At 29.7% G+C, this 14,940-nt stretch overlaps 1 pseudogene; it reads left to right on the forward strand.

The window, feature by feature from the left end:
• Positions 1–3,182: 3,182 nt before the first annotated feature.
• Positions 3,183–5,226, forward strand: LOC129291585 (GDSL esterase/lipase 1-like; annotated as a pseudogene).
• Positions 5,227–14,940: the final 9,714 nt, after the last annotated feature.

Here is a 14,940-nt window from a genome sequence, read left to right on the forward strand (position 1 = left end):
AAATACATTAAGTTAAATATATGTGTTCAATTAAGAATGAAATTTCATTTTAAATAAACATTAAGTTAAATATACATATAATATATATATATATATATATATATTAAATTTTGCATATCAAGAATAAAAAATCATCACAGCTCTACTGACAAAAGACATGTATATAAAGAGAGAGGTTTTGGATTTGAGATGAGGCAATGTCACAATTTAAAAGAATTAAAATAAATTGTTAGCATAGTGGTGACATGGCATTGAGGTCCAAGTGGTAATGATGTGGTTGGTGATAAGTAATATGTACTTGTGAGGTGGCATGAGAGGTGACATGACAGTATTATTGGACCTGCAAAAAAAATTTAATTATAAAATAAATTAGTGACAAAAGTTTATCAATTAATGATGGATATTTTCCGTCATTAAATTAGTGACGAATTTGTTTCTATCACCAAATTAGTGACACCATATTTGTGATGAAAATTAGTAATAGATTTTGTTTATTAGTGATAGAATTTTTTTAGTTGTGCTTGAAGTAATAAAATACCCTTCAAAATATGGTATATATATGCGTGCCCTTAAAATATATACATACAAGATATTGTATTTTGACTGAAATATGATAACATATGTACAAGTATTATACAACTAAGATTAATTGCTTTCTCAAGGTTTCAAAGAAGGAGAGGTGGCTTGCTGTGGAGGAGAACCATACAGAGGAGATTATAGCTATGGAGGGAAAAAAGGGATTCAAGAATACGAGTTATGTGATAATGCTAATGATTTTGTCTTCTTTGATTCTATTCATCCTACAGAATCTGCTGCTCAACATCTCGTCGACCTCATGTGGACCGGAAATGGCAATTTCACTCACCCTTACAATCTCAAACAACTCTTTCAATATTAAATCCTTCATATGTGCTCGGCGCGCGTGCGTTTGTGCGGGCTGTTGATCTATATTTTAGCGGGCTGTTGATCTATATTTTAAGTTCATGCACATGTATGCGTATGTTACACATATACATTCAATCACTAAATAAGTGACATTACTTAATTAAAATTTAATGTACAATTAAAGATGTGATTAGCATCCAAATTCCAAACCATCTGTTGGTTACTTGCTTGTTTTAGTGCATCCCTCCAATTGTTTAATCTTGTGGAATTTAGTCAATTCGCTAGAGTTTTGTCTCCATTAATCTACATTGTCTAAGAGATACTGAGCGTGGCAAGGATAATAGAACTTTGGAAGCTGCAAATGCCTTACACCAGTGGTATGTTTCAGTGTTCTTATCTTTGTTATGGGGTTTATATCAGATTTGTTCTTAGAGATTGTTGTTAGATTATGAGGAATATGGATGGTTCTTGTTGTCATTTTGCTGGGGGATATATTCAAGATTTGGAAAGCAAGATGCATGTTCGCTAAATTTTAATTTGGTAAAGTTATGTATAAAACTGTTTCCATTAACCGTCATTGGTTTGATCTTTTAGGGAACATTGTTAGAATGGGTTTGCAAATTAGATTTGGAAATTGGCGTGTTGTTCAAAGGGCATGTCTTGTATTAAGAAAGAATTCAGGTTAGATCCTAAAATGGAAGGACTAATAATAGTCTCCATGATGTTCCCTACCAAAACATTGATGCCGACACTGTTCGGACAACGTACGATGTTGATAATCTTATCAGCAACCTTCATCACCATCCTTTGGGTATGATTACTGTAAGGCTGTAATATTTAGGGTTTTATTGCAACATTGATCTCGTGCACAGCAATTAAGAGGATTAAAGGTTTTATTAAATAAATTTATTTTAATATTACTCTTTTTTTATTTATTTTATGTCTATTTTTTAATATATTAAATTAAGAGTGTTTTTAAAAATTTATATTTTTATGTTAAAAAAATTAATGTTAATAATTATATTTAATAAAGTTTATCCGTATGAAAAATTTTATTTAAAAATATTTTAAAATGGAAAGATTACTATCAAAAAGAATGGTGGTGTAAATGCGAAAGCCTACTGATCACGCTATGAACACTAACGCGTCGTTTAAAAAAAAACGAGGGTAAAATTAAAAAAAAAATTGATATTATACATTGCCTAATACCACGTGATACAGTTGTGGTTACCTAATACTACCACGTAAGAATGTCTCCCCTTTTTTGACCAGCATGCATGCAGGAATGTCTATCCAATATTCTGTCAAATGTTAATCTCACTAATAAAAAGATGGACGGCAGTGGCGGAAGGAGGAGGGATTAATAGGGATCATGGCTCTTTCAATTTTTTTAAATTTTTTTATGATATAAGTATTATATATTTCTGATTTTTTTAAAATTTATGAAAAATTTATAATATATATATATATATATATTTTTTAATATTGAATTCTTTTATTTTTAAACCCTGACTCTACCTGTGATGGACGGTTCATGAATCTATGGATTGTGGACACTACAAATATCAAAGTGACCCGAATCTTATCTCCTACTACTTTGATGCGTGATGCCAAATAAATGCCACATTTTTCACATTCATATATTATATTCTAATCCTGCTCCTCCAATCTGCGCAGTTCGCATCATCCGAGAGAGGAGAGCATGCCACGTCACCATGAATTGGCCTTTTCTTCCAAAAACTAGTATTTTTTTTTTTGGGGTCAGAACTTCCAAAAACTAGTTGGCTTACGTGCATGCCGCATTTAGAATAGTGTTTTTCTGGCCGGTGGTCACCCGGACCACGTGCTACTTTCATATAAGCTATTTTTAATAAATTAAAGAAAGAAAAATCTGTAGGTTTTAATAATTTGCTTAAATTTAAATTATGTCTTTATACTTTAATTTAATTTAATCAAATATTTATAATTTAATTTATTAAATATATTAATATTTAAAAATAAAATTAATAATGAATGTTAACTTTCCCAAAATAAAAATATTTTATAATTTATAGAAAATTTAATTTAATATTTTTAGCTAAAATTTAAAAAAATTGATTTAGTTCATTATTTAAATTTTTATAAAATTCTGTATGTATAAATTTATTTAGAAGACAACATAATTATATTAATTTTGAGTTACAAAAATTATGTAGTTAATTCTAGAGTTATATAAAATTTTAATAAAAATATAAAAAAATTTAATTATAAGTTTTAAGGGGTAAAATTCTTGGTGACAGACCAACATGAGAAACAAGTGAAGCAGAATATTAACACTATGGCAAGTTTAACTTGGATGCTGATGTATTCCATGGTGTTCTGTGTGATTATTACTGTTATTCAAAACAAAATCTGCATGCCGGAGAAGCGAGCAGCTGCCTTGTTCATATTGGGAGACTCACTGTTTGACGTCGGAAACAACAACTTCATCAGAACCGGTTCAGAAATGCCATGGAATGCCATCCCTTTTCTTCAGGCCAACTATGCTCCTTATGGTGACTTCTTCTTCAGAAATGCCACCGGCAGATTTTCCGATGGTCGCGTCATCCCAGATTTCATCGCTGAATATGCCCAGTTGCCTCTGTTACCGCCGTATCTGCATCCTGCATCAAACCATGAGGATTATATTTATGGGTGAATTTTGCGTCAGCAGGAGCTGGGGCTCTCGTTGAAACTTATCAAGGATCAGTAAGTTGTTTTTGCCTGATATGATATAGAAAGCTAGATATAAAGATACGTAAACTTGAGTTTTGAGTTTTTGAATTACGATATGACATCCTCCACTCTTTGTTATTATTGGGTTGTCGCTGTCATTCCCCAGACCCCAATCCTCACATTTTTACTTTCTAATCAGGCGATAGACCTGAAAACTCAAGTAAGTCACTTCAAACAAGTTAGCAAGCTATTGAAGCAGAAGCTGGGAGATGCAGAAGCCAAGGCATTGTTATCGAGAGCTGTGTATATTTTTTAGCGTAGGAGGAAATGACTATTCTGCACCTTTCCTGACAACCTCCAGCACTGTTGATCTTACATACTCCCAGCAACAATTTGTCGATATTGTGATTGGCAATATATCGAGCGGCATACAAGTATGTGGAAAGTTCCAAGTTATAATTCCTTTCAACTGCATGCCATATATGTACGTACGTGGTAGGTTGTTATTCCTCTAACAATCCTGAACCAGCCTCGTGCATGTATTTTTGAATTACAGGAAATTTACGAGGAAGGTGAAGAAAATTCGGATTGCTTAATGTGGGTCCTATGAATTGTTTTCCAATATTAAGGATGTTGCAAAATGGAAGCAGCTTGGATGCGTGCGAGGAAGAGGAAGGTTCAGCAATTGCAAGATTACACAGAACAGCTCTTCCCACAACGCTTCAGAAGCTGGAGAAACAGCTCGAGGGATTCAAATACTCGATCACTGACTTTTATGGTGCTCTGGTCGAAGTAATGAAATACCCTTCCAAATATGGTATGCCTGAAATGTTACTATTCACCATTATGTCCTAAATAATCAAATTAATGCTATTTTATCTTAAACACATGTTGACCCTAGAACTTTTTATAAATAATCATTTTTCAATTAATTATAAAATCAATATTTAATACATGATCTATTATGGCAGGGAAGTCATTCAATTATATTTATATGTACTAAAATTATTTACATTGTGATCGGGTTCGATCAAAGTAGAGGAAGTATAACTATATATGTTTGCTTAAATATTTTTTTGTGAAAAAATTATTTTTTTTGAAAAAAATTATTTTGTGGAACTTTAATGATGTTGGTTTAGACTCTTGCAAATAATCAAAATAAAACAATTTTTTTTCATTATTTTGAAAACTATTTTTTTTGAATAGTTTGTAAAAATAATCTTACGTGTTAAGAAGGTTTCAAAGAAGGCGAGGTGGCATGCTGCGGAGGAGGCGCATACAGAGGAGATTATAGCTGTGGAGGGAAAAGAGGGATTGAAGAATATGAGTTATGTGAGAATGTTACTGATTTTGTCTTCTTTGATTCTATTCATCCGACGGACACAGCTTCTCAACATTTTGCAAGCCTCATGTGGACTGGAAATAGTGATTTCACTCATCCTTACAATCTCAAACAACTCTTGAATTTCAATTTTGATTTGTGCTGATTAGCTTCTTGTAGCTCTACGTGATCAGATCAGTACGAAAAATAAGCTAGTTATTAATAGTATCTATACTACTACTAGTAATTAATTAATTGTAGAGTACAGAAAGTCAGAAGGTTTCTTGTGTGGATGGAAGAGAAATGAAAATATCCTAGCTTATGAATTCTTATTTTATTCTCTTCAAATTCATTGGATCCATGCATGACAAAAACAGATCAAGACATTCATTTGAGTAATGCCAACTATCTCACACTAATTTTTTTGCAAGTCATGCATTTAGTTCAAATGCCGGTTTTAAGTAATGACAATTTAAAGGCATCGAAGAAGTTATTTTATTAAAAAGTACTTCTTTCATTGCAATTGTTTTTCCTTGAATTTTTCAATAAAGTATAGTAATAATTTGGTCACTATCAAAAAATTTAAAGTTAATTTGAACCTTAAACTATAAATTCAGGAGTAATTTAAATCATAAACTCATATTTGATACATTCTAAATTTTAAGTAATTAAATTTGAGCAATTCTTTTTCACCATTAAATTAAAACAAACATCGTAACTTATAAAAAAATTGAGGCTGAGGTGCAATTTTCTCAAATTCTACTCTCCTATCTCTCTTCTTTTGACAAAAATTGCATCTAAGGCCCTATTTTTTGCTTTAAATAATGGATTTTTTTTAATTTAATGATGGGGTTGAAATTGCCCTAAGTTTACTTATTTAAAGTTTGTAATCTACTAAATATGAGTTTAGGTTTCAAATTCCTTTGAACCTATAATTGATGGTCCAAATCACATGTTTAACTCAAACATTTATTTGATTTTAAACTATAATAATCTTTCAAAAACTGCGCAGTCTTATAGCACAGTGATTACTTAATTCCGTTTCTTGTTTTTGTTGAGGGGGTATAGGGTTTTTTCTTAATTATTATGTCGATTCTATTTTTATAATCCCCAAGATAATTACTGATTATACAATTCAATGACCCTATGAAAAGCTTTTAACTACTTCCTCTAGTTCTATTTATAAGCAACTTTCAATATTTTTATTGAAATTAAAAAAATTTAAATCTCATTAACTCTATCTTAAAATTTAACAAGTTTTTAACTTTACTCCTATTAAATATCTACTCTAAAAATAAAATACTATAATATTTAATGATCTATCTAATATTGAATAGGGACAAAACAGTATAGATAGATATAATAATCATTAAAGTGCCTTATAAATAGGATCAAAATAAATCTTTTATCTCTAGCTTATAAATAAAACCAAAGAAGTATCATATTCTTCACATGAAAAAAAGATTAATAGTACATTTATAATATTTTTTTATTTAAATCATCCAAACAAAAAAAAAATTAACCAGGAACAGGAATTAAATTACAGAATAAGTAAGAAAAGTGCAAAATCATGGGGAAAAAAATAAAATGCGTGTCACAGAAGAAAATTCGGAGATATTGAATCAGGGATATATTTTTTTTCCAATTAATTTGCTGATGAGATTCTTTTTCGCAATTTTTTTTCAAAAAGTGATCATGAAACTACCTAGGAGAGGATAAGGCCTCCCTAATCTAAATTTTTTTTAGACATGCCGAACCTTCATTAATTAGTCACCCTTGAAGCACATTTAACTCTTGCGTTTGACAATGAATTCGAGTAGTCTTATGGCTGGCTGTTTGTGGGGCCCTGCTAACAAATAATGAGCGTGTGGGAAGGCATATGGCGCCTAGTGCTGCATATGTGCTTATTGTAGGTCGACAAGGAAGATGTGAATCACATTCTTCGTCTTTGTAAACTATCACGTGAGATATGGAATCATGTAATCCCTCCTAATAAACTTAGCCTTTTTTGCAAGGCACGCTGGAAGAATGGATATGCTGCATAATCTGAAAGGGATCACACTGGATCAAAGCATTAGTGCTGAGTGGGCCTCGAAGTTTGGCCTCACTTGTTGGGAGCTACCTGTCTGATTCAAAATAATAATAACTTCATGTTATTTTCATTTTATTGTTTTTTTTTTAAAATATACTATATTTAATTATTAAAAATTAAATTATGTTGATCAATTTTTATCATAAATCACTATCATTAACCACCTATAATCATTACTATCATTCTATTTTTTAATTCTAAAACTGTTTTTAAATTAATATGACCAAATGAATTTTTATTTTGTTTTGTTTTGAAAAACAACTCTAAAACTATATTATAAAACATTTTTTAAAATAAAAAAAAAGAAACCAAACAGGCCCTTAAATGTTTTATTTTTATCTTATAATACGTTCACATTAATATTGTTTAAAACAGTATTATTTGCAACTCATCTTTTTTTGTTCTGGGCCAACTGCAACTCATCATTTAATAAATTTTTTTGGAATCTAAATTTCATTAAATTCAAACTTTTGAAGGATAACTATTATTGCCCTTTTTTTTTATTCGGAGACAAGATTAATTGGAAGTAACTGACACACACACTATATATGGATGCAATACCAATTGATAATGTATCTTAACATTCACGTTTCCACATTTTTTTATTGGAAGAATCGTGCACCTAAGGTCTTTAGAATGACAAATTTGCACCTAATGCAAATATATTTCTTTTTGAAAAAACTCATTTATCTCAAATGTATGAGTTTTTTAGGTATATATATAAACATAATGTCCCGTAAAAAACTTGACAAGTTTGATATGTGAATAACATAATATCTACTTATTATATATAGTCTATATAGTTAAAAACAAATGTGCCTTTTCATGAAGAAAGATACTTGCATTAGGGGTTTTTCGGCCTCCAAAAATAATTTAAAATATATTGGGCTTTAGGTGTGATTTTTTTATTCCGAGAGCCTTAGCTACAATTCTGGGTAAACGTCAGGTATACTCAATACAAATAGATATGTTCCCACATTTTATTAATTAACAGATAACCACAGAAAATAGAGAGAAATTCTTGTATGGACTAATTGCATCATATCATCTATGATCGATTTGTTCAATAAAAGCTTGCCATGTTAGATAATTAAAAATATAAATTGATTCTGTCATTAATAATTATAGAGAAAGAAAAGCTAGCTAAAAAATTAGAGGCACCATATTCTGAAAATAAAGTCATTAAAATAATAATATACAATATTTTATTTGATTAAACTAGTGTAATATGGTGTGATTTTATTGGTCAACCCATAGATGATGGAGTGTACCTGATCCATGCAAAAATTTCTCATAAAGAAGATTATATTAACTAGATAATAATAGGGTAAAGGTGCAGATTAAATTTAGCCTCTTACTATTTTTTTAGGAGCATTTGATACCTAAACTATCAGAGGCTATAAAATAAATCCTCAACCTTTAAAAACAGAACATTCAATAGCCTACTGTTAATTTCAGTAAATGGATGTTATATGGGGCCCACAAATGACACATGGCACTCCAGAAGCACTCCACATCGGCATGTGTAAAAGTGTAAATTGAGCCATGAATTATCTTTCGAGGAGTATTGCGTAATTTCTATTATAAAAAAAAAAACCACCATCCAATCCCTTTCCATCAATTTTGACCAAACATCATTTATTTTTATATTTATAAAACTCACAACTCGTCAATCTCTCTAATCTTTTTACTTTCATTCTTGTTTCAAGTCGAGAAGAAGGAATTTAAAGAGTTTTTTATCTGAAAACATTCACGAAGATGATGCCAACGAAGTAGAAGAAATAATTCGTGGCTAAATGAAGTTATAATCAAGCTTCTTTAACGCATAGTAAAATTAAGCTTCTATTTTATTGGTTTCGTCTTTGTGAATGTCTTCAGATAAAAACTCTTCAACCTCTTCTTATTGAACTGAGATTGAGAATGAGGGTAAGAAGATTGGGAAAATTAATACGTTGTGGGTTTCATAAGTATGAAAATAAATGATGTTTGATCAAAATTGATGGAAAGGTATTGGGTAATTCATTTTTTATAGTAAAGGCTACCCAGTGCTTATCAAAAAATAATTCATGACTAAATTTGCACCTTTATATATGCTGATGTAGAGTACCTATGGAGTGCATGTTATTATAAGGCTCACATAACATTCGTCAATTAAAGTTAACACCAAGCTACTGAATGCTCTGTTTTTGAAAGTTGAAGATTTATTTCGTATCACCTGATAATTAAACTATCAGATGCTTTTAAAAAATAATCTGTGACTAAATTTGCTTTACCCATAATAATACCATCATTGACTAAACTGCCACTGGGTCTCATCCATTTCTGCGAAGCCGAAGATAAACCCACTTAATTATGACTTTCTTTTTCACCATATTCATTGATTGATTGGTAAGGCCTATATGTGTGTGTGTGTGTGTGTGTGTGTGTGTGTGTGTGAACTATTGTGAATTTGCAACCAAATCTGCGACACAGAAACATAAAAGACAAGTGGCTAGATGGGGAGTTTAAGGGTTTTCATGATTTTTTTTGATGCGATCATTTTTATCCAAATCAATCACTGCCACAGCAAAATCTGCCTCGATGCAAAGCAATAGCAGCCTTGTTCGTATTTGGAGACTCACTTTTTGACGTCGGAAACAATAACAACGTCAAATACCATCACTTTTCTTCAGGCAAACCTCGAACCATGCGGCAAAACTTTCTTCAAGTATCCCACCGGATGATTTTCCGATGGACGTGTCATTCTAGATTTCATTGTTATTGTAATATATTAGGAATGGATCGACTGAAAACATGGGAAAAGAAAAAGATTAGTGGAATTACAATATATCTTAATTCAAAATTTCTAAGCTCAAGTATACAGGTCTTTTCTTTTATTATATATTATTTATTAAACTCAATTTTATCCTATACAAAACTTTTCACATTGACTCTGATTTACTCATACATGCACAACCTAACATAATAATTAATGGTGAATTTGTCTTGGATCGATGCAGCTGAATATGCCAAGTTGGCACTGCTATTACCATATCTGCATCCCGCAACATACTAAAAACATGGGAAAATAAAAGGATTAGTTAAAGATCTTCGGGGGGAATTTTGCATCCGCAGGAGCTGGAGCTCTGGTTGAAACTAATCAGGAATTGTAAGTCGTTTTGTAATATATTAGGAATGGATCGACTGAAAACATGGGAAAAGAAAAAGATTAGTGGAATTACAATATATCTTAATTCACAATTTCTAAGCTCAAGTATACAGGTCTTTTCTTTTATTATATATTACTTATTAAACTCAATTTTATCCTATACAATACTTTTCACATTGACTCTGATTTACTCATACATGCACAACCTAACATAATAATTAATGGTGAATTGTCTAATGTGACTGATAAGGCTTTAATCATATTTTTGTTGCGCATTTTCAGGTGATAAACCTGAGAAAACTCGGGCAAGCTACTTCAAATTAAACAATCGCAAGCTATTGAGGCAGGGAAACCAACTAGGAGAAGCAGAAGCCAAGGCCTTACTGGCAAGATCAGTATACATCATAGACGTTGGAGGTAATGATTATGCTGTTCTGGTCTTGGCAAACTCATTATTGTCTCATTTGGTCACCAAAAAAGAATAGAATGGAATGAATTAAAAAAAAATCAACATAGAAAATGAGCTAATTTACATTTATAAACATGATAAAGCTCATTAATATGTATTATAAATGTGGGAATCAATATTACACCCTTGAAAAATTTTATGAATTATAATTCTGAACTTTATGAACTAATTAAATACCCCTCTCCCTTATGAAGGTGATCACCTATTTCTTTTGATCATCTTATTTTCATATTATATTTTTAATTTATTCCATTCCATTCCTTTCTAATAACCAAATGAGACTAAGTATTGTTGTTATTCCATATCCTCCAGAAGAATTTGTTGATATTGTGATTGGCAACATAGACTTGAACTTTTCTTCTCTTTCAACTGCTATGGAATTCTGGGCTTCATATATATATATATATATATATAAATTGCAGGAAATTTTCGAGGAAGGTGGAAGGAAATTTGGGCTATTTAATGTGGGTCCTTTGAGCTGTTTTCCAATACTGATGATGCTTACTAACGGAGTGAGGTTAGATGCGTACCCGAAAGAAGAAGCATCAGCAATTGCAAGTTTACACAGAAGAGCTCTTCCCAAAATGCTTCAGGAGTTGGAAAAAACAACTTTAGGGATTCAAATACTGTCTCACTGACCATTACGGTTCTCTTATTAAAGTAATGAAACACCCTTTCAGGTATAGTATGCTACCCTTCCGTCCTATTTATAAGATAGAGAGATAAATATTTTAGTCATATTTATAAGTCATGCAATTAAAGTTTTATTTCTTTTACTCCCCATTAAATGTTGGTAAGAGAAAATAAATTGTTAAAATTTTCATATTTAATAATTAGGAAAAATATAACTTTGGACCCCTATACTTTTCTTATATTTTACTATAGATCTTTACATGTTTTTTAGTATTCTAGGTCCCCTCAAAGTCCTTACATTTTATCCATTTAGGAATCTAGAACACTTAAAAATAAAAGTGTAAGGATTTAAAATATCAAAAAAGTATAAAAACCTATAATAAAGAGCGAGCAAAGTGTAGGGGTGTAAAGTTATGTTTTTTCAAATAATTAATTGCAACAAAATTGAAAACTTATTAAATTATTTTAGACATAATAATAATGAGTTTTAAATTTTTATTAATTCTAATAAAACACATTAAAATTTAAAAGTGATTTATAAATAGGATTAGAGAAAATATAACACATACTCCTCTGGTTTTATTTATAGGGCAGAGAAATAAAAAAAAAATTGGTCTCATTTATAGGACATTTATCAATTTTCAATGCTCCTCTTTATATTTTTGCTCTTATTTATAAAAATACCAATAATGAGATTTAAGAATATTTATCAGGGGTAAAGGTGAAAACTTTTTAAATTTTAAGATAAAATTAATGAGATTTAAAATTTTTTTTAATCTTAGTAAAAATATATTAAAGTGATTTGTAAATAAGACTAGAGTAAGTAAAAAAAGCTAGGCAACAATTAACAATTTAGATTGCTGTTAACTGGAGGAGAAATTTTAATTTTAAAAGACATCAATTCTATTTTAAAAGTCAACTGAATTTATAACTTTGCCCAGGCAATAATAATAAAGTCTGTCAGTTCATAACTGTCTTAATGCACGAGATTAATTAATGCAACATTAATGATACACACACACACACACTTCCTCCAGAGGTTTTTTTTAAAATTTTTTATCTTTAAATATAAAAAATTATTTATATATTTTTTAATAAATATACCGTTATACACTTATTACATTAAAAAAAAAATAATAAGTACTATTATTAATTTATTTAAAAAAATGAGATTTATTTTTTAATTTATAATAATTAGAGATAAAATTAAAATGTTATTATGTTTTTAAGTAGATAATTAATTTTTATTGATTTATATAATTCAATTAAAAATTTTTATATATCGAGACGGAGAGAGTATACCACAACTTTTTATTACAAGGCCCTTTTTAGAAAAGATTGATAGTCTTTATTATAAATGACTTGATGGGGATAGTATAGTAATTAAGATTTTTAATATTATCTATATTTAAAGTCATTAATTATGAAAGTAAATGTATCGCAAAAAGAGTAAAAAAATATTTAATAATGGTAAAATTAAAATTTATTCAATTTTCAGACAAAATAAATGACTTAACCATACTCCTTTGGTTTTATTTATAATTCATTTCTAACATGTTTCATCAGAATTAAAAAAAAACTTAAAACACATTAACTTTGTCTAAAAATTTAATAAATTCTCAACTTTGCTTTCATTAAATATACATATTTCAATAATTTATTTTATCTCTCTAGCTTTCAATGGGAAGTAAGAGAAAAAATTTAATTTGTGATAAAAATTTAATAACATAACTTATAAATAGGATAAAAAATCTTCTCTCTCTGTATATCCTATAATAGGATTAGAGGGAGTATTTATTTTGTCTTTATGAGGTGATTAGAATTGCATTATAACTCCTTAGTGCTCATAAAGTGTAAAAAATAGGAATAAATTAGGGTAATTTAGAAAAATATTAATTACTTCTCTCATAAAGTGCATTATATAATTGGATATCCTAATTTTTTTTATAATTTATAATTTGAAACGGCAGGAGTATTGTTTAAATGCACTACTTAAGTGTGGGATATATTCTAGAAAAGAAGTAAAATAATTTTGAAAAAGCTTAGATTATATAATGACTTCCTTAATCTGTGTGAAAAGTCTCCTGGCGAAACTGCCAACAATTGGCATCTATGATTTTTAGTCCCCCCTCAAATTCGTCATCGATGACACAAACATATTAAGACATCTTATAATAATAATCTGCCCTGCGACTAATTGCGAATTCCTCCTTTAGTTTCCGGTCTATTACTTTCTGGCTAAGCCATTGTAATTCAAACGACAACTTGATAGTTGTTTTCATGGCAAGTTCTCCAATGTCAAGTCAAACTTTAATATCAAAAGCATCGGTTCAGAAATTTTTATTTCGTTTTGCTAAATTCCTACCTCTACAACAATCTATGCATAAAATTCATAATAACACTAACCTTTATATTCTACAAGCTCCGACTCACATGATAATTTATTTTCAATATAATGTTTAAGTTTATTAATATTTATTTATATTAAAAAAGTAAAATAATTAAATTAAAGTAAAAAGAAACTCAATGAAAATATGCAGAGAAAGTTAATTGAAAGGAAAAAAAAATTACAATGTTCATAATTTGTAAGTAACACGGCTCTCCTTAAATTTTACTCTTTATATCGATATAAGCGTTTATCTATTATTCCCTCTTGTTTCATACATATGTGTAAGTGTAAACTAAATCTTAAGGGAGGCTTGTTGGTCTCATGCATAAGAAAAAGGTAACATCTACCTATTTCATTTAACATCTCCTTTCCCATCGTACCCTTTATTTAATCTGATGAAGACCTAATAAGGAGAAAATAATACTTTTTTGGTAAATATTTCCGTTTTAGTTTTACCCTCCATTTAATGCCACATTGTTTTAATTTTTTTTATGTCACACTGTTTTAAGTTTTAACCACGTACGCCTATTTAATGCCCTTTATACATTAAGGGTATTATTGAAAACCAGTAGTAATTATATTTTAAAATGTTGAATTTGACATCTTTAGGCATCAAATGAAAATTTAAATCAGGACAAGTAAGATGGATGACATAGTTGGAAATTAGTGCGTGAAGTACCATTACCTTTTGTTTTATATTTAAGGTTGGAGGTAGTATAGTTAATACAATCGATTTGTAGTTTTCAATGGAAATAGAGTTAATTTGAATTCCAAGACTCCGGCAAGGAAAAGAAGGAACTCTCAAGTAGAGAAATTTGAAACCTCCTCACCAAAAAGAAAGAGAATATTTTTGTCCAATAAGTATCGCACACGTATGCAGGACAATCACAAGTTGATAAGTACCTCACTATAAGTTGCCACGCATTCTTTAACTAGTGTGTGTGTGTGTGTGTGTGTGTGAAACATGTACGTATGTAGTCAGAAAAAGTATCAGGTAAAGCCACCATCCACGTTATCAACCAGGCCAAATGATATAAAACTTAAATTTGAAATTTAAGTGAAGAACTCTCTCACATTAGGGCTACCATTCATGCCAACTTGTTCAAATAATTAAAACTTTTACCATTCATACCAACCTTAATTAATAGTTAATTATCTATTATTAGTAATTACTATATTAATGGAGTAAGTCATCGTAACAAAATACTTTTTATGGTACTCGAAAATAGATAATAATTTAATTTCCTATTGTTTTAATCATTAATTCAAAATTAAAATTTTGTTAAAATATACAAAAGAGTAAAAGAAA

The sequence above is a fragment of the Prosopis cineraria genome, unplaced genomic scaffold (genome assembly GCF_029017545.1).
Source record: "Prosopis cineraria cultivar Desert tree isolate PC_DT_omini unplaced genomic scaffold, ASM2901754v1 PC13, whole genome shotgun sequence".
Classification (NCBI taxonomy): domain Eukaryota; kingdom Viridiplantae; phylum Streptophyta; class Magnoliopsida; order Fabales; family Fabaceae; genus Prosopis; species Prosopis cineraria.